Raw genomic sequence first — 27,068 nt, 5'->3', positions numbered from 1 at the left:
AGGGGAGTTTGTAGGAGTGGCGCATTTCTTCAACTATCTCTTCTCCTTTTCTATTTTTTTTTTTTTTTTTTTTTTTTTTTTTTTTTTTAGCTGACAGCTCCTAATTCACATTTTTACCCTTTCATCTGTGTGACCTGGTTAAGTCATCTGTAATCTAAATTGGCATATAAAAACATATTGTAGTTGCAGCACTACAATAACTAGTGCAGTACATTTGTAATTCTGTAATTCTGCAATCAGAACCAGCAACCAGTTTAAGCATTTTTTTTTTTAATTCCAGCTACAGATGCACTGGATACACTGTAGCCCTACTTGTATCATCACAGTTTATTGTGTGTGTGTGTGTGTGTGTGTTTGTGTTTTTCTTTCTGTGTGGGGCTCTAATTGTTCTCCCCCTTCCCCTGTCACTGAGTGCTTGGTTGGTATTGCATTATGTGATGGTGAATGTTCTAGTGCCAAGACTAAAACGAATTTAACACGTGATGAGGAGCAGCTTGATAAATGGGACCTGTGAGCGAAGAGACCAGAGATAAAGCACAAGGCAGTCAGGAGAGAGATGCTGTGTGCTGAGACCTGGGATGAGCACAGGGGCAAATACATCCATCAGAACACAAATAGAACGTTGGGAAGGGGAGAGAGGACATCAGGAGTTCTAGGCAAAAGCCAATTTTAAAAGAAAGCACAGCATCTCCATCAGTAGCTCAAAGTGCTGGGGATGCTTGTAAGAGGATCTGGAGAAGATCACGTCTCTCTATCACAGACTTGCTCACTTGATTATCAGCCAACAAGATCTGCAAAGGAAATAGATGAATTGGAGACAGATAGACTCCTATTTGCACAGTAATCCCTGTGGACATCATCTGCTGTCGCCACCAAGTGAGTTGTGAAGGTGATATTGAATGTGGAGTTACACGGGCTGACTGCATCCTATCTGATAGTAGCAAATAGCCATGCTCCCAGCCTAGACAGCTTGTAACTTGGAAGCTCTGCTAAGGGCGCTGGCCTCCCTCACTGCCTGTTGGGGGCAGCATTTCAGCACCACGGTTCTGTGGACAGCGACTCTGGGCAGCGCTCACTCCAGTCTACCATCTCAAGTTCACCGGAGACCAACCTGACTGCTGCAGAAACGTCTGTAGTGAAGTACACCCCGGAGAGGGAGCTCACACGGTGGCATGTAAAAAAAAGGGGTAAGCTATGATCATGCAGCTCGAGCCAAATAACACTACTTTAATTTAATGCCATTTATTTAGAAATCGTGCGTTTTACATGCAAACACTTCTATTCGCTGTTATTCTTGTAACTGTCATTTGGGCTGGTTTTATATTTATTTTTTTCTAAGATCAATTATAAAATTGTAAATCAATGATTGATTATACAAGTTGCATTCTAATTAGGATCTGTTAGATAACAAGCAGACAAAACGCCACAAACACTATCCCTGCTAACCGAAAGGAGAGCACATGCATATTAGATTAAGGAAGATATTTTCTCTTAGCGATGATGGGCTATAGATGGCTGCTAGTTTGGCATTGTATGTAAGGGGAGACATGTATTTCATCTGATTTTTCAATGAGTTACATAATTCACTAACTGTGAAGAATAAAGTCTAGGGATCTGTGCTCCACACATACAAGTTATGCTCCAAGAGATTTTTCATGTTAAGTTAAAGTAGCAGCTTCAGCAGACAAGCTATGGAGCTGCGAATCACTAGGCAGATGGTGAGAAAGCATTGTTATATCAGATATTCTGCACACAGAATCTTAAAGGTGAAAGTAGCAAGACAAGAGAGTTGCAGCACAATAGGAATACAGCATACTACAGTACAATGGGACCTTTAAGTTTAAGAACCAAAAACAAAACAAAAAAAATGCCATAAATTGTGAATTTTCTTTAACCCTTTCATTACATTGAATAAACACAATTAAGCTGCACAAATGGTATTTTTTTTTCTCAATTTTACCTTCAGAATATAATGATTTATTTTTTCCACATGATCATATCTGTTAGCTAGGTGTATGGTCTGCTCAGTGGAAATTGATCTTTATGATGGATTACCATATTGCTATTATAAAAATAGTGTGTAGGGTTTTATTCCTAAATGTCATTCTACTAGCATGCTTCAGATATCTAGTTTTGTTTAGCACTTGTACTTTATTAAATGCAGTTTGCATGGCATATGCAGCAGTCATACATACATGTTTGCTCAAACATGTTTCATCTGTAAACATGTTGGTGGGGGCTGTATTCAGTAAACACCAAACTGTTTTGTATTAAAAACCAAATTGTATCCTGTGGACTAAAATAACCAAGTTATGGCTGTAAATAAATATGTAGGGTTTTTTTCTCCAAATTTGTGTTTCTTCCTGAATTTTGTGATATTGTTTTCAATTCACTATAATTCAGGGTTTAGTTAACAAAACCTTACATACTGTGAGTAGCTACTTCCATCTTCATTTACCATTCATTTCTTTAAAGGGAGGAAACTAGAATATCATTATTTCCCCGAAAAAGACAAAATCCATTCCAATGTGTAATGCATTTAAATATTATATAAAACCCACTACATTTCACCTGTCAGGTCACAACAGAATCAGTAAAAAAATAAATAAAATCTCCACTTAATTTTTAGCTCACCTAATTTGGCCTAAAGTTTGCAATTTCATATTGAATTCTCTACAACTCCCGATTTAATAAATACACTCCCTGTGTATCCAAGCATTGCTGGAAGAGAAACAAGCCAGATTGTTAGATATTCTAGAAGAAAGAGGTTGTAATTAACATGGCACCATCTGAATTACTTACATATTACACATCAAATCCAGTACAAAATATGTTGCTTACAGGAACATTTCATATTCAGATAGTATGGGCTACAACAACAACAACAACAACAACAACAACAACAACGCAAGGCTACTTCTAAGGTTAACAGTCAAGTACTGAAACCAGAAAATGAAAATATATATGTTATAAAAATTCACCACTGACAGCTTGCAAATGAAAGTGCTGAATTCAAGCTTTTAGAATGTATTTTTAAATAAGTATATAGTAACAAAGCACCATCTATTTTAATGGAAATCAAGTGACCAATGGTTGTGACTGACTCCAAGTGAGCCTAGCTGTTGTAGTCCACAGTACCTAATGTATACACCATTTCCATCAAACATCTATTGGTTCTTCATAATGACTCCATGAGGATGTATAATACCCTGGGGTGTATATAGATCAGACAAGTCTGCCATATTTACCATGTCTTCATGGAAACACATTCCCTCTTCATGCTGAAGTGGAGAACATGAAAAGAACTACCCCACTGTATGGAGAATTCAAATGCTGCAGGGTTGCACAATAATAACATACTTGATATCTATCCTGACAATTATCAATTCATCATAGTGCAGGAGAGTGCTTTTCTTGTACAGACCATTCTATATATAAGTGATGTGTATGCAGGAAAACACATATGTGCACATGTCTAAGAAAAGAGTTCATTCGCTAAACTCTGCTTTGTAGAAAATTGAAATCGGAAATACAAAACTCAGCCAAAAATTGCAAGTTTAGAAAAATATTATCTAGCTCAGATGTGGTCATAGCTTGGCGAGTTTAATATCAGCTTTGCAATATGGACTTTATTTCTCTCCAGTTCACAGTTTAGTGAATAAAACCCTTGATCTCAAAATCTGTCATTTAAATCTTGTACACTCAATTGATAAAGGTGAAATTTGTTAGCGAGTGTCTGCATAGAAAATATCACATTAGTATGCCTTTTGGCAATATATGTGCATAATTTCACATTTCAAGTAATTAATAATGCAAATAACACATTTTATCTAGTACATGAAATAGTGTGGACATCTAATAAAAAGGAAGGGAGTGAGAAAACAAAATAAGGCAATAGATTTTCTGTCTGCCTGGGTTTTGCTGCTTACATTTAGTTAATTATCTTCCTAATTATACAACAGAAAATCCAAATGTGTACACCAAGATTAAATGTAACTGTTTTCTTAATAGTTTAATGTCACTCAGTAGCTATATTGTAAATTTTCAATAAAGATTGCACTTGGGCTTTAGGGATAACTTCTGTTTGGAACAATATGTAGTTAGATCTGTGACTGCGCATATTAATATCTATGGGAAGAGGTCATTGTCAGACTGTCCTATAAAACAAATACATACGGGCAATAATGAGTGAATAGGATTTAGTGTCATGAAACATAATAACCATGATAAAATGAAGAGTGTTGACACAAATCAGGTTTGTTTTTTTTAGATCTGAATTACTTTTTTATTACTATTTGGTAATCCAAGATTGATTTATGGTAACATGATATAAAAAAAACTAAAGCAGAAATATCATAGACAGACAACAATCTCCAATAATGGCTAACTATGTTATAGTTCCATCATCTATCTATCTTTTGGTTCAACAGCAAAAACAGATGTGAGAAAGGCTTAAATTGATGGACGGATGTCTTCTCTCTCTCTCTCTCTCTCCATCTCGCTCTATCTATCCTGCGGTTTATTTATGGTTATATTTCCTATATTTTGTAAACCAATCTTTGTTCTCTGTCTATCTATCTATCTATCTATCTATCTATCTATCTATTCTGCTATTTAGTTATGGTTAGATGCCCTATATTTTGCAAACCAGGGTTATTACATATGAGCGGGACAGTATAGATGCTATTAAATGCTGATTAATAATTTGTGCTTTAAATGACCCAGACAGAAGGGCTTGCAGCTGGTTTCAAGCAGCTGGACATATATCAGCAGATAAGCACTCATGCTCTATTGAGCAAATGAAAGGCTAACAATTTGAAACTCCTATGAGCTTTTCTTTATTTGGTTGCTCTATAAACAGTTACTGAGTGATTGGTCATTAAGCCCAACACTATTTTCAGTGTGCAGAAGTTAAAAGCAGTGTTACAGTACAATACAATTAACTACAAATCACTTCCCCGTGATTACATTAATGCAGTAAGCTTTAGAAAGTGTTGAATTGTGCATGGTCATTATATTCAGAAGGCAGTTAGATAATTGAAATATATTATCAACTTCTGCCAATAACAGTTTTAATGATAAAATATTTCATGCGGAATATCAAAATATAAATTAAATTTGGTTATTTAATTAGATCCTCTAATGTTTGAAAAATCCTATAAACCTTTGAAAAGTTATAGTTAATGATTTTTCACACTAAGCAGTGCTGCAAAGGACCAAGAAAGTTAATTTTAGGAATTTATCTCTCTGGGGAAAAAAAGGAAACTCAGTGAATCAGAATGACTGGTTGATTGACATTCTGAAAATGATTATCTTATAACTGAATTCTAAGTGTTCTTCCGATGGATATTGTCATTAAAAGCAATGCTCAAAAGCAATTCAGCAAAGCACTCAGAGTTGGTATCACATTTTATTTCACCAGAGATTTAAAATTAGGCAGTGTTTCATTCAGTGGCTTGATAAAGGTCCAAGGACTGAAAGTTTGCTTTTACATTTATGATGGAATACAATTAATCTGCTGAAATGGCATTGAATTCAAGTGGAACCTTAGTGGGGTTCAGATGTGGTGCATTGATAGGTATTAACCTACAGATATGTCCCCCTGTCAAATCTTTTTACATTTATTTAATGTTGATGCTTTGCAGAACAAAGGTTTGCCATTGGTTTGTAATTAAAGATTTCGGAGTTATCACAGACAGGGCTCTTCACTAAAGAGTGAATTCTAAGTAGCTGAACTAGAAGTATAGCCAGCTTGGAGAATTGTTCCAATCAAGTCGGCCATTCTTTTAGTTCAGCTACAAGCCCTACATGTGAAATTCACTTTGAATTCTCACTAAAGTAAATAACCCTGATAGTAAAAGGTCCAGAAGGATAATTTGACTTCACCTTTAACTAGGATGCTTCATTTAAATGGCTGGGAATAATGGATGTTGTATCACAACAATACCTTAAGAGATACATATTGGCCACCACTAACTCAAAGAGCTTGTATGGAGATAATGCCCTTTTATAGGCAATATTTGTAGAATTAAATAAGTAGAAATCTTATTACTTCTAACATATAGCTTGAACCTGAGCAAACAAGGCTCAGCGTGTATAGCCCGAGCAATCAGAAGTAGAACAGGAAAAATGAATAGCTATTTGCCACCTGTGGTCTATAGCATGTGAATGAAATACTGTGTGGCAATGGTGCAGCTGGAGTATAGAGCTTTATATGCATGATTGAACGATTGGTCAATGTGAAATGTAGACTGAAGAACATCATGCTCTTTTTGGACTGAAACCGAATTATCTGTCACCTATTCCACTACACATTATTGCCATGTACTGAGCAGCTGGTGCTGCTGGTGCATGTGTAATGTAAGAACACTGCTAAATGATGAAGTGGCTTTAAAAAACAATCTCCATTGTTCATCATGTTATTTTTGATGATAATTCTTTCTTATAGGGCTTGGATTGTGCAGCCCTTATCCCACAGATTAACTAATCAGCATATTCAGTTCACATACTTATTATATAATTAGCAGATACTAGAGTACAGGACTTGCAGTTACAGCAGAAACATTTAGTTCTGGTAAGAAAAAAAAAATCAGTGTTACTGTGGATATGTCCTAAAGACATTTAAAAAATATCCTCAAGATTAGAAATGTGAAATTAAACACTGAGTCAATTGTAAAAGATAATACAATGCAGGACACTTTCAAATGTAAATATATGTTTCTTCCAGATCATAAAATATTCACTTCCCAACATCCAATAATATGAATAAATGTGTTTAAATGACAACTAGTGTAACTTAAGACAGTAGTTTTTAAAGGGACACTCTACTAGTCAAATATAAATGAAATAATATTTTTTTAGTAGAAATATCCCAAATGAAAATTTGCATGCACTTAATTATGATTTTTTTCTTTGGTAGTATATCTAGAAACTGTGTGCAAGACCTGCAGTTATCTTGTCTGCTGCCTTTGCAAACCCTCTCCTTCATCTCCAGTCCAGACTTTCTGTGGCTGTCCAATCACAGGCTTCCCAATGCAGTTCAATGAGAGATCTTTACAAGGCAGGTGCTCTGGGAAATTACTGCCTCTTGAGTTTAGCATCACTGAGTTAACCCAACCAGGAACTAACACGGCCTGTTGTCTGCTTAAAAGCAAGAGGAAATAAAAATAAAAAAAATAAATTTACTAGTCCTAAACACCCTTATATCTAAGTTTTTAATCCACTTAACAATAAACACCCTATATACTCTAACCCTTAAATTTCAACTGAAATCTGCACTTATTGCAAAATTAAAAAAAATGTCTTGCACTCTTCACAAGTATGATTGTCAAAAAGCTGAAATGCTTTAGGGGTCTATAGTGTCCCTTTAAAGGCACACTGTAGGCACGTTATCTGCTTCATTTCATTAAGCTGATTATAGTATCCAGAGTTCCCAAGTTCCATAATTTCATTCAGCATTAAACAGTTTTTCATATTTTTATGTTTCAATGCTAAATTTAATTCCCAGCAGCCCCTCCCCTCTTTGCTGCTTCGGCGAATGAGGAAGTACTAGAATGAGCAGCAATGATTGGCTGAGAGTGTCAGCTGTCTGTTTTTAGCCTATCAGAGCTCCAACTAAAGGTATGAAGGATAGGTATTGGATCAGCGCTGAGTGATCTAATAGGACTGTGAACAAATCGAAAGCTGCAACCTATGGGTATGAGGTTCCCTCTAATAACCTCAAAGGAAAAATGGCAAAAACACAATAATAGGTCGCGCTAGATACAAATGGATGTGTAATAACAATGTAAAATAAATAAATAAAAATATAAAATATAACAAGATCAGAAAGACAAAATGAATAGGAATAAAATTATTAATATTAATATCACTTGCATACACTCTTACAGTAAGGAACGGAACAGTTATAATGAATAGTCCCAATACTTAATAGTCTGCTTGTATATTCCAATAAATAAGTGGAAGGCTTGGTATGTAGGAATTTCCAATGAAGAGAATGAATCTTCTAATTCATGGGGTGTCTTGACTCCGTGGTATACATGGAAAGACAAAACAAAGAAACTCCAATAGTGCAAACTGAGGACCAATAAGAGCAGGATGAATATAGGGGAGGTATATTACTCACCTATTATTGAGCATAAACTAGCTCAAGTATAATAAGCATTCAGTGGCGTCTGCCCCCCACTGGCAGGATAAGGTGAAGGTAATTCCTCGGTATAAAAAAAGGGGAAAAAAAACACAACCAAATATAGTGCTCACTGTAGATATGATAAAAATGAGTATAAACAGTAGAAATGCAGGTACTCACATTTGGATGAGCAGGATATACTGCTCAATCTATTCGTTTGGGTGGTATAGTCCCCACCTAGGATTCTTTAGCAGGTATCAGCTTCACAGTAGTATATGACCAGGTAAAATAAATAAATAAATAAATAAAGGATATATGGCAAAGTAATTCTAGGTAAAACCAATATTCCTTTAATAAGATAATAAATATATAAAAACAGCCAATAATAGTTGGCTGTTTTTATATATTTATTATCTTATTAAAGGAATATTGGTTTTACCTAGAATTACTTTGCCATATATCCTTTATTTATTTATTTATTTATTTTACCTGGTCATATACTACTGTGAAGCTGATACCTGCTAAAGAATCCTAGGTGGGGACTATACCACCCAAACGAATAGATTGAGCAGTATATCCTGCTCATCCAAATGTGAGTACCTGCATTTCTACTGTTTATACTCATTTTTATCATATCTACAGTGAGCACTATATTTGGTTGTGTTTTTTTTCCCCTTTTTTTATACCGAGGAATTACCTTCACCTTATCCCGCCAGTGGGGGGCAGACGCCACTGAATGCTTATTATACTTGAGCTAGTTTATGCTCAATAATAGGTGAGTAATATACCTCCCCTATATTCATCCTGCTCTTATTGGTCCTCAGTTTGCACTATTGGAGTTTCTTTGTTTTGTCTTTCCATGTATACCACGGAGTCAAGACACCCCATGAATTAGAAGATTCATTCTCTTCATTGGAAATTCCTACATACCAAGCCTTCCACTTATTTATTGGAATATACAAGCAGACTATTAAGTATTGGGACTATTCATTATAACTGTTCCGTTCCTTACTGTAAGAGTGTATGCAAGTGATATTAATATTAATAATTTTATTCCTATTCATTTTGTCTTTCTGATCTTGTTATATTTTATATTTTTATTTATTTATTTTACATTGTTATTACACATCCATTTGTATCTAGCGCGACCTATTAAAGGTATGAAGGGTATGACTTCAAGGAAGTGTGTAATCTCTGCCTTGGCCACACCTCCAGAAGAGGCCGGACTGTGGGTGGCCTTGATCCCTTATTTAGTGTTAAACTGCTCTAAAATGGTTTAACATTGTATGGAGAGACATTGCCAGGAGATTCCAGGCATCATAACCAATTCAAAGAGATGAAATGATTATAGTGAGTACAGTGTCCCTTTAAGTCAATCCTCAAGTACTACCAATATACTGATTATTTCATGGTAACTTAGTCTAATATTAATATAGTTTAACAAAACAGACTTTAACTATAAAATATGGCAATCATATTTGTTCCTTGAATCAACAACTAGTAGTATGTATATTAACCTGTTCTTTCAAAACAGATCCACAACACACCTAGTATCAAAATATCTACACTGGAACTCCACAGTTTGATCCTTTATATTTGCTTATACTGATTATTTGAGTATATCATCCATCAAAGACTGTTTTGCTATAGAACATATACCCTGAATTGTAGTTCACAAAAGCAAATACTGCAACATTTCCTTTGTAGCACAAAATATGACATTTTATAATGGCATTAAGCATGGGTGAAACAATGTTTTTACATTTATAGGTGAATATCAATCGTGGGTTCTTGATATTAAGCCAGTTTTCTTAGTGAGGAAATTATACATGTTAGAAGAAGAGGAGAAGATATGATGATAATACTACATCGATTTTAAAAAAAAAAAGCAAAAAAAAAAAAGTTGAATAATTTAATGAGAGCTGTTGACACATCTAATATTAAAGAACTTTAGAATTTAATATTAAACTGTATTTTTACTGTATATATAGCATAATGTAAATATTCTCATCTTCAAATATTAACTTTTTCTGAATAAATATTGTAATATTATTTATTATATTGGTGTCACCTATGCCATCTTTTTTATGGCTTTAATATCATATACACAGAGTAAAGCATTTGTAAAGCACAACGTTTCTTTATTATCAAGTAATATACAACCCCCCACCTCCCCCACCCCAGCTCTCTCTTCCTGCTGCTTAGCTAACATATTGCATTTGCCCATCTACCTTTGAGCCGCAGTGAACGACTTAATGAAATGGGCTAACCTGCTCCCACTATCTTTCTATAATTTCTTCCCAAAGATGGACAGGCTGTTGCAAAAGTTCACTTCTGGAGTACAATACTGGCGCTAATGATGCTAGATTAGCCCTGATTTCTGTCAAACTTGGAAAATGATATACAAATCAAAGGTGACGGTGTCTACAGGCTACTTATATAAAATAACCATTACAATAAACTGTAATTGTTATTTTGCTTACTCATATCAATTTAGCGGATTATCATTTAAAAATACAATATCTTAAAGTATTTGGAATAAAGAAAGGCAATTATTATACTTAATAATATGGATGCCCTATTTTAAACTTCATGTCAAACTAATACATACAGATATCATTAATTTAATGTGAAATGCGTAGTAATCTTTAGTTGACAAGCATTCAAATATGATTACATTGAATTAAATGTTTTGTTTATATGGCCTTTGTGAGTTCATTTTCTTCTAATTAAAAGGGAACTGCCACTTCTCAGAGGTTTTAAAATAGGTTTACTTATAATTGTATTTAACAAATATGTATTTCTAAGGTTCGAAACATAAAATTAAATGTAGAAATCTATACCTCTTCATCCGGCAACTGGGCACGTCAATCTTAGGTGGTTGTCCTCATAGAGAAAGCATACAGAGAAGCAGGGCCATATTTGCATGTCAGGTGCCTCTAGGCACATTTTTCTTAGGCAACAGTTGCTGCACCCCTTAATCCATCCAACAATGCATTTAATTAATTCATTAACTGAAATGTCAACCACAAAAACATTTAAAACCATTTATTCATATTTGTCAACTGCATATTTCTGCTTGTAATGTACTGAGAATAGTGAATGTTTGAAGTTGTGTAGATGCATGTGGGGTTAAATATAATTTTAGACATGGATAGGGTAAGGAGTATTCACAGTAAGGGAGAGATGAGCATACGAGACATAAGGGTTAGAGTATAAAGGGTGTTTATTGTTAAGTGGATTAAAAACTTAGATATAAGGGTGTTTAGGACTAGTAATATTTACACTGGGATTACATGTAGTAATTTATTATTTATGGCTAAATTAGTTTTTAAAATGAGTTAAACCTAAAATAAAGGTTTGTTCAGGTTTAGGCTTTGAGTGCTTAAATTTGGGCTTGAAGAAGTGGTCTGTTTCGTTTTTAGGTGGGGGGGGATAAATTTAGCAGATATTTAGAGAAAAGGGTTGTTCAAGGCATGTGAAATATGAAGGGTTATTTGCAAAGTAATCAGCCTCCCATATCTTCTGTAGTCCAGTTAGATTCCTATGAGATATTTTAACTCTCTATGACTGTTCCTGCAGTTTTGTTATAAAGTATAAGAGGCTGCTTATCTCTCCTCATCCACTCAGTTGAGCTCCAAAAAGACTCATTACAAATGGTGAAAACAGGCACCTCATACAATATACATGTATTCAGACATTTAGGTTTTGACCTAGTGAGAAAACAGGCCCAAAGGAATGTAAAGGGCTACTCAAAATCTTTATTTGAACTAATTTTTATGTATATATGCCCTGTTGAGCACTTTGCACCTTTTTCCATTAGAATCCAGCACCAGGGCAAGTGATCCGACATGACGCTGTGTCATCTTTTCATCCATGGTCAAATCAAATGCTTCTTAATGAAAGGCATTGTTGGACCACTGAATACTACACTGTGCAAATGTGCGGTGTTTGCATTCACAAGGGGCAAGATGAGGTGAGTGACAGCTCAGGGTGGAAGAAGGGGGTCTGTACAGATGGTGGTGGGAATGGACAAGGGGCTGGCTGTAGACTTCTACTTCTGTTTGCAGGTGCCCTTACATTGCGCCTTTAGGTGAAGAATCTATTTGCATTCATTGCCAGTATGCTGATAACATAAGTAATGTTTGCACAGAATTAACAGTCTGGGCTGACTAAGTCAGATCTGCAGATGAGTAATTACATCCCTGCATACAATTACAGATATCTCTGTTTAGGCAGTATTTCAGGCTGAAACGCTGCACATATTGATTGCTACCATCATGACCACTTCTAAAAGTAGTCATGGTTGTTGGAGTAACCCTTTAAACTATGTTCTCATTTCTTTTCTTCATTTGCAGTGTTTGCTAAATTTTTCATATAAATTTAAGAGAATATCGAGCTTCTCATGAAAAAAACAGATAATACAAGTTATAAGTGATTTTCAATATTTTCTTTAATGGTGTAATTTACAGGGAAGTGGCAGATCACCTTTAAGTAGAATGTATATAAATCAGAAATATATTATACTGGAGAAATACCTGTACTTAATAAATATCTGTTACCAACTCACTCCTTGACCCTTTTTTAATCTGGCTTCCTCTCCCTTTATTCTACTGAAAATTGCCCTTTCCACAGTGACTAATGACTTGATCACTGCTAAATCTAAAGGTCAGAGGGTTTTGCATTTACTTTTGAAATTTCTTTTTCTCCTCACATCTAGTCTGTCTCCAAACCCTGTAACATACACCTTAGGAATATTGCCCGCATTCCCTCTTTTCTAATTGATGATACAATTAAGGCATTTGGTCATGCACTTATCATTTCCCAACTTAACTATTGCACATTTCTATACTCATCTGCGTTCACGATACCTACACTGCCCTTCTGTAATTAATTATGCCACAACTCATCCTTCTAACTGACTACCACTCCCACACATCACTCCTTTTCCAATAACCTAATTGGCCTCCTGTTCCCTTCAGGATCCAATTTAAACTGCTAAGACTAACTTACAAAGTCCCAAAAAATCCATTCCTCGCTAAATTTCTTCTTTAGTCAACAAATATACCTTTTGTTGTTCCCTTCACCCTTTGATTTATGATATTGTTGATAATTACATAGTTGTCTAGGTTAAAAAATACTAAAGACCATCATGTTCAACCTTGAAGCCCAATATTGTATGTTTATTAACCTGTTTACATACATATTAATTATATCCTTTAATATTCAGTTATAATTAGTTATATAGTCTGACAGTTTCTTTAGGCAGATAATTCCACATTGTTATTGTTCTTACTCTAAAGAGTCCTTTCCTCTGCTGTAAGCAAAAACAAGTGTCAATTGATATTTCCCTGCTAATGAACAGGTTAGCACATAGTGGTCTGTACTGACCCTGTATATATTTGTATAGTCCTATCATATCCCCTCTGAGGCACTTTTTTTAAAGAAAACAAATCCAGTTTTTCTAGCATTTTCTCATAACTAATGTTTTCCATCACCTTACTCATTTTGAAACTCAGGACTATAGTTTTTCTAGTTCTACAATATCCTTTCAAAACCGGTGCCCAATATTACACTGCATATTCAAGGGGGGGGGGGGGATCTTACCATTGATTTATAAATCACTTGAACCAAAAAGCACCGTTTATATATGAAAGAACCTTACTAGCTTTTACAACGGCAGACTGACATTGCATATTGTTGACTAGTTTATGATCTATAATTGTTCCCAAGTTATTTTCTTTTAATTTTATCCCTTACTCAACTCCATTTGATGTATAAGTGGTTTGTGGGTTCTTTATTCTAAATGCACACATTTACATTTATTTGTATTGAAACTCATCTGCTACTTGCCTGCTCAGTTGCCAAATTTATGCACAGGGTACATAGAGTACAAGGGTCTACCTGATCACATTTTGGTTTTGTAATGTTGTTTGTTCCTTAAAGTATCTGCTGAACAGGAAGAATTGGTTAGGAATAAATGTAAGTGCAAGGTCCTTCTACAAGCAAGTTAATACTGAAATACAGTTTTAAATTGTCTTGATATAAATGATCACTTAGTCAGCTTTGATGAGCAATAAACAACAAAATGGGCCCTGAGTATAAAATGGTGCCTAAATACAAAATGGCGAGTGGGTTAAATATTTGTATTCTAGCATTTTATGTCACCTGCAAATGACTTGCAATGCCCACTTCAAGATAATATATAAACAGATTAAAGAGAACAGAACCCTTAGTTCCATCACCTCCATAGCCCAGCTCACTCTCCCTCCACTGTTTATTTGTTCCACACACAACTTCTACTAGCTTAGTTTGACAAAAGGTATCGTATCCAATAGTAAAAACAGATCCACAATATCTAGTAATATGGGAATGGAGATTTTTCATTCCATCATAAAAGTGGACTTAGCAACATTTGAACATGCACAGTGACTTTGTCTCCATCAAAATCTCTGTTATTACTATTGAATTCTTTGAAGGTTTTGGATTTCCATGAGAAATCCAACTAGTAACTAGAGTTCTCTTTTATCAAAAACATTATATTGCACTGTAGATATATATATTTTAACAATTGGTTTCCAGTTTTCCCATACTTATTATACATCGGAGTACTGGTTATTTTAAATGGGGGCACATGGATACCTCCACTCCTGTATTTAAGAGGAGTGCTTAGAAACCTTGACATTAACAGTTCCAAATGTTTCCCTTCAATTATTAGTGTTCAATGTGATATCAAGTTCCCTTGGCCTAATTACACCAAATAGTGTCCTATACTTATAACATTTGAAATCTCTACTTTCCCACATACCGCTTTATGTATATGGGTTTTAAGATGGACTCATCAACAACCTTTTCCCTGAAATTAAAATATAAATACACTTTACATTGCAGGCTTGCCTATTAACACAAAGAGGAAAATATAGAGGAAAATACATTCAAACCTGCTACAAAACAAAAGTAAATGTAAAAAATGGCTACCAATGAATTTATACAGTACAGCTCTATACAAATTTCCCTTCAACTTTACATTACACCCACATTAAGGCAGATGTGATTGACGAAGCTGTTACACTAGATTTTGATCTCCCATTCACTCTACTAGACAATTAGTGAGTCATATACAAAGAAACATTGAGATAAAAGTAGGTTAAAGCACTGTGGTAGGTAGTCACGGAGAATGTTTTATAGGTAAGATATATATATCAAAATCATATATTGTATGTTATATATGTATAATGTCACCTAACCATTTAAAAATATTGTGGTTAATATTTATAGAATAAATAAAGAAAAAAATAAGAATAAAACTAGAGGGCAACCAATAGAACAATATGGACTCTATTAAATTTATGACGTGCATCTGGTTCTTTTTTCCCATTCTGGGATTATTATATGCTCAAAATTGCTGCACAATATAGTTTGCATTTTATGTGCATGCACTCTACTTTTCTACTTTCACTGTTTTGCCCTATTTCATATGTAATTATTGTAAAGAAAAAAAATGCACATCTTGATGTAAGATTTAGGTGATCATTTCAAAATGGGTGAAAACAAAAAATCCACAAGTACAAAAATGGATGGAATAGGTATTCTTACCACTAATATGACCAAAGGAGTGACCACGTGTTAACCACTCTCTGTGGACCTCAGAATGGGAATGTTTACTGAATCACACGTTCTTAGAGTTTTTAGTTCAACATGTGCATGAATGCAAAGCCGAAGTGCAGCAGAGGTAAATATGCTTTTTTTTTCTTATTACTGCTACTCTATTCACCCTAGTAAAGACTGTAATTGCATTTTCTGGGGTAAAGGAACTGTAATTTCTCTGTAAATCTCTGGAAGTGACATCTCAGGAAGTGACAGCTTCTCTTTACATAAAGGATTATAAAAAAGAATTAAAAGAAGAATAACAAATTTGAAAGTTCAAGTTAAAAGGGTTAATTGTTTTAGATGATTCAATATTAGCATTGCTCTGATGTTGTTCGCTAAATTGAATTTAGTTGTAATGTTGTAATGTCATAGGTGGTATGACACCAACGTTTCTCTTTTGATTTACTCAGAATAAAATAAAACTGAATTTTAATCTATTTTTTTTTTTACTAAAATGATGGTTCCTACTACAATATTGTGAACTAAGATTGCCAGAAAAAAGAGAGAACAAAATCCAGGAAAGTCTGCATGGGACAATTTGATCATCATACCACCTCTTTAGTAATGTGTACGGCAACAGGAGACTCATTTAACAAAGAAAATTGTTAATTTTTTGAGCACTGTTACACAGATTGGCACCAATGTTTCCAAATTGATATTTGACACACATTAAAAAGCCACCTATTCTTTTAGTGAACCTATCTATATATAGGTGTATATTGTGTTACCAGACCCTGGGTGTTCCGTATGTCACAGGGCCAGACTGGCCCACCAGGAAACCAGGGTATTTCCCGGTGGGCTGTGCATTACCTAGGGCTGGTTGATGCTCTGTAGGAGAAGCCATGAAGGAGAAGATCTCCTTTGCACCCTCATGAATTGTACAGAGTGTAAAAAACTGCGAGGAGTTGTGACATCATATCCCAGTGGCCTGATGGCAAGAGGAGCATGAGAAGGAGCTGAGATGGCCCAACTAGGTATTGTAGAGTCTACAATATGTGTTAGTGTATGTGTCAGTGAGTGTTTGTGTGTCAGTATCAGTGTGTGTGTGTGTCTGTAATTGAGAGCTTGTGTTAGTTAAAGAGTGTGTGTGCCAAAGAGTACATTTAAGGGTCAGTGGGTGTGCTTAAACAATGCAAATGTGTAATTTAAAAATAATCACCTGTTTGTATTCCTAACAATAAAGTGTGATACAACTGATTAGCTTTAGATTTTTGTTGCAGATTTCATTTTTGCCTGAAAAATAAACTGTAATATGGTCCCAGTAGATAATGCCATAACAATACCAACGGGAAGTGTGCTCACTTGGTGAGTGTGTGTTTCTTGCTTTTAGAAGATGAAGAGAAAGTAATGAATGTGATATGAATTTTTAATTCACAATGATGTCAGTTACATTTTGCATGTCCAAACATTCCCTTCTGTTTAGAAGAGAAGCATATAAATAGTTCAAATAAAAACAGACCTTAATGGAAAATATACACTTTGTACAAATAATCAAACAGTAAATACCTATTTTGCCAATTTTCTTGGCTGAAATAGCATTGTACACTTATTTAGAAGACACATTAGAAGATATTATTTTTAAGCTGTCTCTAATTTCTAATAAACATTTGGTTTAAAATAAAAATTCAACTGTACTTACTGTTGATGTCTCATTCCCTTGAATATGTTGTACTGATAAATATGTATTATTATATTATGTATTCTTCGTGGTAAAATTCTATATTTAATATTTTAACGTGTGTGTAGAGCTCCTAGTAATGATGTTTATACTGTAAAAACAAACATTAATAGAATACTAATGAAATAATATAGTAACATCGATTGCTTGTATTTTCTACAATGTTGGTTTGTCTTTTATCCCAAGCTTCCATGATCAATTTAATTTCATATAATATGTTTGTTAAATTGTGTTAGTAGCACACCTGGTTTGGCTAATCTGTAACTATTTTTGTTCAATCATATGTGCCATTAGTGTTATTTAAAATATATAGTGCATACGATTAAAATGTACATTCAACCCCTTCACTACAGAGCAATTTGGAAAAAAAAGTATTTTTGGCGTCCAGAAAAGTAATTTGTAAATGTATTTTTTTTTGTTTGTTTCAATGTGCATAGATTGCACAGCATTCAACTGAATTGGAAGCAAAAACACAAATTATTGTTGGACAGGAAATGTTTACAAACAAATTACTTACCATAATGAATTTACAGATAAGAAAACACTACTGTAATTAAATTAAAGTTCCGAAGATGTAAATTTGACTTTCCCAATATATATTACAATTATTTCACGTTGGTCCCATGTATTCCATTTATATACTGTTTTATATGCACTCATATTGTCCCTATATTGTCCCTGTCATATATGTTTCTGAATTACTATGGCATTGCCTCTATGAAAAGGCTTATACATACACATGTATACACACACGCACGTACACACACACATTGATAGGCACAAACACAATTACACAGACTTACACACACTGGTACATGCATATAGAAAACACTTTGTGTGACTCTCTGCCCACTCCCCCACAATATCCCCAGGCACACGCCCATCCCTCCTATAAATTCCTAGACCCCAGCATATATATTAACCCCTTCCCAATGTTAGGGCGTGCTATGCCGTCCTACAAAAGGAAGATTTGCATAGCATGCCTTAATGATCAGGCCTTTTTGTCCAGCTCAAATCCTTACCCTTCTCTTCTGATTTTGATTGGGGGAGCAGTCAGACAACCCAGGAAGTCCCCTTGTAGCCAATCCAAGTCATGTGATTGCGGTGACATCAGCTGGAATGGCTGTAGAGGGATGATCTTGGGTGTCCGTCAGGTCTACAGATATATAATCTATATTACCAAATATGTAGTCATATTTAATCATATTTATAATCATATTACAATATGATCATATATATAATATAACATATATATATATATATATATATATATATATACAAGCAAAGAAAAAAACCCTGCACAGTCACCAGGAGTACATTGAGAAACGAAAGAGACATGTTACACGGAGGGGCCAGAGGGGGCATCCCCACTGGACTCAGGGACAAACCACCCCTCCGGAAATAATTCCTGTATTTAACTTGTCTGATAGAGAGTTGTCCAAAGAAGAAATTGACATTCTAAATAAGGGTCTCTCTTATATCCCCACCACATTACCCAACCATTTTCTACGGGATGTAGAACTTTTCAAATTTGGTAGAAATGTAAGATTAAAGGATTTTTTTCATAAATCACAAAGAGACCAATCAAGGGAATGTGAGCAGAGTATTGGATATAGGTTTAAAACTGTAAGTAAATTTGATCCGCCCATTAGTCATTCGACAATAAAAACCTTTCTCACACTAATGAAAACTGAAACGGAAGAAATACTATCAAATCAGCGTCCAACACATTCCAACCAAAAAGACAGAGAGAGATTATTCAACAACTATCCAAAGATGCCTCTATCATAATACGACCGGCAGATAAAGGTGGGGGAATTGTGATACAGAATTATAAGGATTATGCCTTGGAAATATACAGACATTTAGAGGATGCAAATACCTACCAGGTCCTTGAAGGCGATCCAACGAAAGAGATAGCACAGAAAATTCCTGAAACTCTCAAATATGGACTGACGGCAGGATATATTGATACACAATTGTTCAATTATCTTGAGAAAGGGAGTCCTCGGATACCCGTCATCTATACACTCCCGAAAATTCACAAGCATCCCACCAAACCTCCCGGACGACCGATTGTCTCGGCAGTGGATGGAATACTAGAGCCCATTGCAAAGTACCTGGACTTTTTGTTTAAATCACCAGTTAATGCAATTCCAACATGCATAAAAGACACGGCAGAATTGATAGAGGAGTTAAAAAAGATAAAATCCGTTGATGAACAAATTACTCTAATTACTCTCGACGTCTCCAGTCTGTACACAGTGATACCCCATGAGGGGGGCATTGATGCAATGAGAGAACTGCTGTGCGAGACTGAAAACTATCGAGGGCCCCCTATAGAGTATACGCTGGATCTCTTAGCCTTGGCCTTGGAAAATAACTATTTCAGATTTGAAACTAGGTGGTACTTACAAAAAGCTGGGACGTCCATGGGGGCGGCTATGGCCCCAATGTACGCCAATTCTTATATGTACCAGTATGAGAAGGAACACATCCTCAATAAGTATTCAGGATATATTCTAAAGTACTTAGATGACATATAGATGACATAGATGACATTCTAATCCTATGGAAAGGCGGTCTGGAAGATGCAACAAAATTTGTCGAAGACATCAATGGCTTGGAAACATCTATCAGAGTAACATCAAATATCAACAGTCAGAAAATCCAATTTTTGGATTTAGAGATTATACTCGACCAAGGAAAAATTGAATATCAATTGTATACAAAACCAACGGATCGAAACACTTTACTCCATTACGAGAGTGCGCATCCCAAACATGTGAGGGACTCTTTGCCATATTCACAATTTCTGAGAGTCATCAGAAATAACTCGAAAGTAGCCCAACGGGAAGTACAGCTACAGGAAATGTATAACAAATTAATCGTTAGAGGCTACACACGTAAAGTATTGGATAGAGCACTTAAAAAAGTGAGAGACCACATAGAAGGGAGAGCGAAACAATCGCATGATACTAAATCTAGGATTCCTTTTCCTATGACATATAACACCTCTACTACTAGACTTTGCCAAACAGTCACTAAGAATTGGCACATTATGGAAAATGACCCGAGCCTCCCTGACAGCCTCCATGAGAAACCAATGTTTTCTTATAAAAATAGCAAAAGTCTGCGAGACCTTTTGGTCCATACAGACCCGATCCAGAGCTATATGCCGACCAATAGGAATATCATGAATAATGGATGTGTGAGATGCCTAGGGTGTGTCACTTGTGGACACCTCATTCCATGTAAAAGCTTCAATCATCCACACACGGGCCAGCTATTCAAAATCCAACATAGGATAAGCTGTCGAACAGAGTTCGTCATATACAAACTATCGTGCCCATGTGGGTTGAACTACGTAGGCAAGACAGCAACTGCCCTATGTGAAAGAATTAGGGGCCATAGGTCGAGTATTCAGCTCGCCTATAGGGACAATAAGTCGGACAAACCAGTGGCACGCCACTTTTTGGAGAAAGGTCATCCTCTAACGTCATTGAAATGTGTCGCGATAGACCATCTTCCGCTTTCAAGAAGAGGGGGCAACAGGCAGGAAAAACTGTTGCAGAAAGAAACATGGTGGATTAAAAAATTGGGAACTCTTGCTCCTGATGGACTCAATGAAAAATTATCATATATCTCTTTTTTATAAATGATCAGTAAGAAACAGGAGGAATTTGTATTAATTTCTTCATTAATTTTAATTTGTAGTCCAGGTGTCGGACTTTCATGTTTTAACAAGTATATATTTGATTATGTACTCAGTAGTTGTTTCGAGTTTAGGAAATAGATACACATTTGCATTATAGACTATAATACAGATGCTTACTTAACTATACATTAAACAAGGGCATATCATAAACTCCCCCTTTCTCTACATCCTTATCCTTCTTTCACACTAAGTTTATCACTTTGTCTAATATAAATGCAGATTACGAGTATATAAGACACTTCTTATATTATCACAAGCACTGCATGGCTTATACTATAGTATCACCATTATCAGTACTGGCTTTTGGCCATATCTTATTGTGCACGTTCTCCAGCACTAGCACTTTATCACAGGTATATGTATCATTGATTATCACATTTTCACATGAATTCGAACACAGTTTATATTTCCAGAATATTGCAAGGAACACCTGGAACCAATTGTATATAGTACACTAATAGACATCAGTCTAACCATAGATAGGTTGAGCTCTTTTTTGCTTTATAGATAACACTCTTGTTGAAGTCACACTTTGGATAAATTACAGTTTACATTGAATAGATCAGACCTTCAGGTCGGGACACAAACACTGTAAAACAATAATCACGTTGGGATAGGTTTTACAATAGAAGGATTAACTAGGGGATTGTAAGATTGTTATGTATTTAACTTCTTCCCTTGTATTTAATAGGGTTACCGGCTATATCTCATATCCGTTCTGGGAACAGACACTATATCGGAGTGTAAAAGATAATCAGCACTCCCAGGTTTCGCCAAAAAAACTTCTATTTATTCCGAATGTCAATGTTTCAGTTCCTCTAGGGAACTTTCATCAGGACAGCAAGCAACAAACAAATGATGCACAGACTGTGTTTAAATAAGACCAACAATCAAAATAGACTTACAGATCAGCTGTGTATGGGGGCCGGCCATCCCAATTTCCGAATACGCGGGCAAACACCATCAGAAGTCTGCGTCTCATTACTCGCGGTAGCTACTTCCGTACGTGGGCTGGTTGCCATGGTGATTATGACGCTATGACGCTAGGCGCCTAACTTTCACTCACAAATTATGTTATATAATAATATATATCCTCCAGCACAAACACACCGGTCCACATCATCAAGAGACTGGGTCGATGGAAATCCTCCATATATAACGCATATATTCCACAACCGGAGAAAGAACATCATGATCCTGATGAAAGTCGTATGTGACTGAAACGTTGATCCACTGATGTTTTAAATCGTTTTTCTATTAAACTTTGGACTTTTAATCATGAGTGCAGCCATACATTTGGATTTTTTTTGGATATTAAGGCTACTGATGGTTGGCACCCGGCCACTTAAGGGACATTGAAGCGTGAGTGCAAGAACAACTTGTATTTTTTTGTATATATATATATATATATATATATATATATAACCTCTTCCCAACAAAGGACATGCTATGCCATCTAAAAAAGGAAGGCTTTAGTGGCATTAGGGTGGCATGATTGAGTTTTCCCGGCAGCCAAGCCTACTCACTGGATCAAATTGGGAGGAATGCATGACAATAGAGGCAAGCCTGCAGCAAATTCCGCCAATTCATGTCATGTGATTGCGATGACTGCTACCATATGACTCATATTGGTGTGATCGACAAATTGACTGCAGGGGAACTACCTGGGTTGTAATTCAGATCCCCAACATATAATTAGTCAAATCAACTAAATTATTTTAAAACAATAAATACACATTTATTATAAAATATATAATATATTATAAAATTCATATATAGATAATAATATAAAAAAATACATATAATACTGTAATTCATAACAGCCTAGCAGAAATACCAGATAATTTAATTTGGAAGCCCTATTTTTGATATTTTCCAAAACTCCATAAAATCTGAGACATTGAATGTTTTTGAGAATTAAAACGCATAATGACGATAACATCAACAGTGAAAGTGCAGTATTTGTGTGAAAAAAAAAAATATGAACACTAACTTTGACCAAAGTTTGTGACTAAGTGGCTACTAAAAAATACTGTCAAATTTCTATTTGTATAAACTGAAAAGAGGGAAGCACCACCTTTGACCCTGCAACTTTCCAAAACCCCATAAAACCTGTACATGTTGGGTTACTGTTGTACTTGTGTGACATTGCTGACAGTATTATGATATTCACATTTAAAATGCCACGCAGAACTTGGAAAATAACAACATTTCTTCATTCTTCACTAGATTCTATTCATATTAAATTATGCTCCATATGTAAATATGTGAAATTAAATTTCTCCTGAACAGTGGCTGCACTTAATATGAAAGAGATAAATTATAGTTGAAGAGACACACAGCTCAAATTCTAGGTTTTATTTCCTTAAAGGGTTAAATTAGAGACAATGAATCCTCAATCTTCTTCCCATTTCATTTATCACAATCAATTGCAAGTTCTTATCGGACATAATAGACAGAGCCAGTTTGGATATTAATGCAAAAAATTCCTGCATGTTTTATTAAATCCATACATCATGATATGTCATTGCCTCTCTCTTTAGCCAGGGTCCAGGGGACTCTAGGTCATTGTTCATTAAATGGAATTCTACAGTTGTTCTGGCAGGGTCACCAGAGACATGTGCTGTATAAACTCTGTAACAACCTGGGTCATATTCTAGACAATGAAATTGCTATGCATGACAGCTATTTTTTAGTACCCATCTTTGCGTTACCTATGGTGGACCTTGTGAACCATTTATGACTACTGTTTTCCTCAGGATTGTGATTTCACCCATTACTGTGCAAGCTTGAGCAACTGAACCTTTAAAGATCATTGATAGAGAGTTTGTATGAAGTTCTAAAGAGTGATAAGTTCTAAAGGTGATCACTATAGAAACCAATGGATGTTCAAGTTGACATTTAATTTTGAAGACGTTTCCCCCACAAATTCTCATTCTAAATAACCGTTAATACTTCCTTAATTTGCTGTCTGTGGAAAGCTCTTTGAAAATGTGATATTAAAATGTCAGTGTTCTGACACTGTAGTCTGCTCTTTGGGTATTAGAAATGTGGCAAGATTTAGTTTAAAATAATGCAAAATATACTATATATATATGCCAGAAAGGTGTTTGGAGCACAGGATATTGGACTAATCATTAAGACAGATGTCATATTCTTATACTGTTAATGGAAGTCTTAAAAGACTTTAAAAACAAGGTGATATGTTAGTATACGAGTTATGGTTGTTACCAATTCATATGTGAAACTGTTTCTAAGATATTTTCACACACAAAAAAAATCTGAGGATTCATTGTTGCTAAACATATGACTATTTGTTACCAATAAATAAACACATGTTAGTATTACATATATATAACACGATTTGTTTTTGTTGCCATTATTTATTAGACATTCACTTTTTTTAGGTCATTAAGTGGTTAATCTGGGTCTCTCCCCCTCCCCCCAGTAGCAGAGCTTTGGGGAATTGACAGTCTGCCTGCTCTAGTATAATGGATTTTCCTGGGCTCAGAAGAAGGAATTGCTTCTATGGACTGTCAGTTCAAATGGGTCAATTCACTAAAGGTCAATGTTGAAGTTAGCATTTTATTTGTAATTATTTTTTTTTTTTGAATGAGCGTAAAATTACAATTGTTCATCACTTAAAGTAACAAGTGCAATTTCTGGTTTTAATTTAATAATGAAACATAATTTTTTTTTAGAAAAGTAGGGCTATATTTTATTTGCCAGAAAGAGGATATGTCAATGTTTTTAGTTGTTAGTATTGATAAATTGTTATGCTTTAGGTATTAATTTTTTTTTTTTACTGTTTTTCTTTTTTTCTTTTCCTGACCACTTCACTAATTCAATTATTTCCATAAAAAAAAAAAATAATAATTATATTATTTGAAACATAAATCAACAATTAATATGTTTTTTTGTTTTTTTTGGTAAACAACTGGTATATAGATTGGTGTTGTTAGGTATTTGAAAATATCAAATTATTTTAATGTAAACAAGTTTAAGTTTTTGAGGGATTTTCATAAGACCTATATTGTGATCTTTACATTGCATTATTTAAGACAAGATCTGGAATAACAGCATAAAAGCAGAATAACATTTTACTCTAAACAGTAGATGTTAAAATAGATAAAGGAACTTGCATTGGTTTATGGAAATCCAGCTTCCCAAAAACTCCACTAAAGTGTAAAGTTAAGTCTGAATGTGGGCATGCATACAGTAACTATGAATGTATGGCTATAACCAGGAACTTGTCTTACATAAATAAATAACAGCTTGCAAATAAGTTCTGTAATGTACCTAGAGCTCTCACCTCTACCTACCTGCTGGAATGCAGCTCTGCATTCTGAGCCACACATGTGCCTCTGCAGGAGGGCAGGATTTATAGCCCATTTGCTCATTTGCTGCAGAAGGATTCATCATATGGAAACATGTAGGCGCAGACTGGCTTTGGAACAAATGGAAAAGTGCATAAGGTTGTGATGAAAGAGTTTATGCATTAAAACAAACATGAAAAATACATTTGAGATAGATTCTTCAGAAACATTGATAACATATGACAGTAGAATCATTGCATTTATTAAATATGCATACCACATCAATTTATTTTAACAATTTGTTGTAAGAGAATTCAACTGTAAATGATGATAAATGTGAAAGTAATTTCTACCAAGCTTGGTGAAGAAACGTGTGCTAGTAAAAGAGAGATAAATTACATAATAATTTGAGAAAAAGGGAGTAAGACAAGCTAAACTTAGTGATAACACCAAGGAAAAGAGCGCTGAGCTGTAAAGTGCACAGATTCCCCAAAATGAAAGAGATACTATAGGCATCAAAACAACAACTTTAGCTTAATGAAGCAGTTTTGGTGTATAGACCATGCCCCTGCACTCACTGCTCAATAATCTGCAATGTAGGATTTAAATCACTTTTGTTTCTGTCCATGGTCCAAAAGGTTTTTATTTTCAATCAGATCTTAACTTACTTTAGAAGCATGTATCTCCTGCTCTGTTAATTGAACTTTAATCACACACAGGAGGCTGTGGGGTCTAGAAGGCTATTAATGGAGCAGGAGATACGAAATTCTAAATTACACAGAATGTGCAATAAAGTTCAAACATTAAATCTATCTTTACAGGAAGTGTTCATGAAGGTTAATATGTAATTATCTGGAATGCGCCTTTATCCATTTTTACATTTTCACAAGTCCTCTTTAGTAGAAAAAAAAGTGGAAACATTTTGGCCAGTGAGAACAAATTGGAACATGTTTATTTACTATATATATATATATTAATACATGATACTGAATGTCTTTCAACATATTTAGGCGTTTTTATTTCCTTCACTAAAAAGGTACAAATAAATTACGCATAACATTTCATTCTAAATATATAATTTACTATTCATTTTAATTAATTATACTACCATGAACATAGCTGATTCAATAGATTTTTTTCTTTAACGTTTAAATAGTTTCTAGGCTGCTGCATTTCACAGAGATCTACATATTATTATACATTTTATGTTTTTCAGAGCATTTGTACTCTATATTATTTTCTGAAAGCCTAATTTAAATGTTATGCTTTTATTCCTTAAGTCAAGGTAATTGAAAGTTACTTGCGCTTACACTCGAATAAAGATTATTAAAGAAATTGAAGGGAAATGCCATTTAGTCACACATTTCTATCAGCAATATAATTCCTGGAAATGATTTGGAGACAAAACTTTAAATCTGTCTACAGGACTAAACAATAAAAAAAAAGAATGTATTATCTTCAGAATTCTTTTATTGTTCTTTGTGGCTAGGCTATATATTGAACGCAAGATACATGACCTTGAGGTGTTGTGAACGTGGATTTATAGAACAAGAGCTGAATATTGCATGCATATTACAA

The 27,068-nt window shown here is 34.8% G+C and overlaps 1 protein-coding gene across 1 annotated transcript in view; it reads left to right on the top strand.

The window, feature by feature from the left end:
• Window positions 1-448: 448 nt before the first annotated feature.
• CNR1 (cannabinoid receptor 1) overlaps window positions 449-27,068 on the top strand; it is a 73,479-nt gene continuing 46,859 nt past the window's right edge. Inside the window, exon 1 of the mRNA XM_063441315.1 lies at window positions 449-1,187. The gene's annotated coding sequence lies outside the window, so the exon portion shown is untranslated. The remainder of the gene's footprint in view (window positions 1,188-27,068) is intronic.

The sequence above is a fragment of the Pelobates fuscus genome, chromosome 2 (assembly GCF_036172605.1).
Source record: "Pelobates fuscus isolate aPelFus1 chromosome 2, aPelFus1.pri, whole genome shotgun sequence".
Lineage (NCBI taxonomy): Eukaryota > Metazoa > Chordata > Amphibia > Anura > Pelobatidae > Pelobates > Pelobates fuscus.
The sequence above is the reverse complement of the archived record's forward strand: the minus strand, read 5'-3'. Positions and strand labels throughout refer to the sequence as shown.